This window comes from Triticum dicoccoides, chromosome 6B, assembly GCF_002162155.2.
Source record: "Triticum dicoccoides isolate Atlit2015 ecotype Zavitan chromosome 6B, WEW_v2.0, whole genome shotgun sequence".
NCBI lineage: Eukaryota > Viridiplantae > Streptophyta > Magnoliopsida > Poales > Poaceae > Triticum > Triticum dicoccoides.
In genome coordinates, this window is record NC_041391.1 from 441,755,841 (window position 1) to 441,758,954 (window position 3,114).

Genomic DNA, 3,114 nt, shown 5'->3' on the forward strand with positions numbered 1-3,114 from the left:
AGGCGAGGCTCTCCGGCAGCAGCGGAGGGAGCCGGGAGGCGGCGGGGCACGGGGCACATCGTGCCCAGCTTGGCCCGGCGCGGGCCGGATCTGGGCTCGGCGGGCCCGCGCGGTGGGAGGCGCTGACCGGCGGCAGGATTGGTGACATGGCAGCGTCTGATTGGATGGGGGCGACGGGCGGACATGTCCGGCGGCGGGGGGAGATGTGTCTGGTGGCGCGAGGAGGGAGAAGGCTAGGGTTAGGGGTGAAAATGATCCAAAAATTCGGGGAAGGGCACATATATATAGGTAGAGGGAGCTAGGACGCTCCAAATGAGGAGCGGTTTTCGGCCACGCGATCGTGATCGGACGGCAGAGAGCATGGAGGGGGTTTGGATGGGTTTTGGGCCATTTTGGAGGGGTGTTGGGCTGCACACAAAAAGAGGGCTTTACAGTTCCCCGGTTAACCGTTGGAGTATCAAACGACCTCCAAATGGCACGAAACTTCACAGGCAGTCTACCGGTGGTGTACCAAGGCCACTTGGCAAGACTCGGTCCATTCCGAGAACGTTTAATACCTGCTCACAACGAGAGACAAAAGGGGGACGCCGGAGGACATAGGAGTGCCGGATTGCAAAACGGACAACGGGGAAAATGCTCAGATGCATGAGGCAAACATGTATGCAACGCAATGCACATGATGACATGATATGAAATGCCGATGATGACATGGAAAAATGCAACACGCAAGCACATGACATGGCAACGACGGCGAATAACTGACAGACACCTGACGCAACGAATCCGGTGCGTTACACACCACTAGAGGAGAGACAACATACATCTCATCAAAATATCGAACGTATACCAAATTCACATCTTTACCTACTAATAAAGCGCTTATTGCTTCTGGTCGTACGTCTGCAATTTTTCATAAAAGTCCCTCTCTTTCTAAGAAATCAACCCGCAGTCCCTGTTTTGAAGTGAAAAAAAAACGTTTCGTCCGGGGTTGTAAATAAAAAAAAACAGACACGAGCACGACTGCACGAGCTCTCCTCTCTCCCACGCCTCCTGATCCCAGCCGCCAGGAGGCACGCGGCCCGTGCGGCGCTCGATCCGGTGACGCGCCAGCCGCCGCCGACGCCGGCAATCACAGCACCCTGCACCACCGTTCCACCTTAGCTCCTCATCTTCCCCGCGTGCCCGAGCTCCTCCTCTCTCCCGCGTGCCCGAGCTCCTCACTGTGTGCCGCTCGGGAGGGCTTGCGTTCGCCGCTCGACCAAAGCCACCGCGAGCTGGTCGTCGTTGCACTTGCTGGCGACCTGGCCGTCCCCTCTGCACCACTTTCACCTCAAATTTGGACGCTCATGTGCTTGTGGATGTTCTCAGTTATTTTTTGCACACAAGGTGTTTGTGTGTTTGTCTGAACCAGTTTCAGTCACAGATCCTTGAGGTAAACTCCACATGAATACATCATGAGACTAAATCTCCTTTCATATGATTCAAAACATGTTATGATGGTGGGAGTGAATCGGGTTATTAGAATAATGGTTTGCTAATTAATTTACATCATGTTTAGTCTCAAGACACATGGGTACGCCGGCTCCCATTGCTTAACAAATGTATATCTGCAGATTTTTTTTAATCATATAAAGAAGTTACAGTTAGGTGTTGACCTTTTTTTTGCCTAGACACAGCACCTCCAACAAGATCTGGGCACTCACAATGATATATATATATATATGTGCATGCTTTTTGTTTTTGCTGCGCTTTTTTTCGATTTATCTTTGATGCGCATTTTTAGTTTTAATTGTTGTTTACCTTCAGCCGACCTAATTGAGCTATCGGAGGTGTTGCGGTCTTTTAGCAAACATGCCCTATATTCTATGGTTTGGCATCTACAGGATGCCATCTCTGGTCATGGATCCACTATGGCTGCTTCGTCCTTCACTTAGGACCTTCTCACCCCCACAGAGATCAGAGGTAACCCACGCCGTTGGAAGTTGTTGCTCAAGTTCTTGCTTCAACAAATTTTGTTTCGGATATAATTTATGGCCATGCCATGTATTAATTATCCTTATAATGTTCATCTAAATTTGTAGAGAAAAATATATCTTGGAAGCAGGAACCCTTACCTCATTAGATGGGTGAGCTGTAGGATTTGGTTCTGTTGAACTTGAATTAGTTTTTGCTCATCATGTTCTCTGTATTAGGAATTCAGGTGCCTTCCAACTCTAATTTTTTCGTATTGTTGGTGCATGCTGGGAGTCACATTGTTATGCATGCTAGCAAACATTAGGATTGGAATCTTACCCTGTAGGTTATTAATATCTTTTCCACTAACCGAGATTCAGCAATTTAATTCGTATGGTCGCACAAGCAGTTTTGTTTTTGGATTTGTCTTGACAAACGTATTGGGTACATCAATTTAATTCGTATTAAGATCACACAAGCAGTTAGTTCCATTACACTTGGGTCACCGACGGTTGCCGTGCAACTATGCTCCTCTCATGTTGTAGTGGCTAGCTGCTGCAATTCACGGATCATGCTCTCATGGGAAGGAGGCTGTGGCTTTCTCAATTGATCAGAATAACAGAACCCCACATAGTTCTTTTCTAGATATATATTGTTATTTCTGATGTTGTGTGGACCATCAGAAACCTGATGTGTGTGTGTATCATAGAATATCTTGCTATTTATGTATATTGCTTACCTTTCATTCCTGTACCACTTCTCTAAATATAAGCCACTTCTTTTCTATTGTTAGCGCTATCTTTTGATGTTAATGCACTAAAAATCTAAAGCCTTTCCCTCTGCAAAATGTTGATATTAGAGATTTTTTTTGTGGGAAAATGATGATATTAAAGCTATGCATCTTATAATCCGTACTATATATGACAATGCGTATTCAGTTATATTATGTTTGTAGCATGGCATTTTTCCATTCCTTTTTTTCCTGATGAATCACATGGTAAATTTTGATGTACAATGACTGCTCTTGCAAAAAATGTGGAATTCAGAGAGGGACTCTACAACAAGCAAGGTTTTAGGTTCTGAATCTAAATAACCTCTTCTTCAGTTCAGTCCTAGAAAAAGCTGATCAGAGAAACAAAGAAGCAACAATGAATGGGTCCC

General features: G+C 46.0%; 1 long non-coding RNA gene across 1 annotated transcript; it reads left to right on the plus strand.

The window, feature by feature from the left end:
* The first annotated feature begins 1,232 nt into the window (after positions 1–1,232).
* Positions 1,233–2,121, plus strand: LOC119325446. Its single transcript, XR_005157527.1, has 3 exons — positions 1,233–1,432; positions 1,807–1,962; positions 2,082–2,121. It is a non-coding gene; the product is annotated as an uncharacterized LOC119325446 (long non-coding RNA).
* The last annotated feature ends 993 nt before the right edge of the window (positions 2,122–3,114 follow it).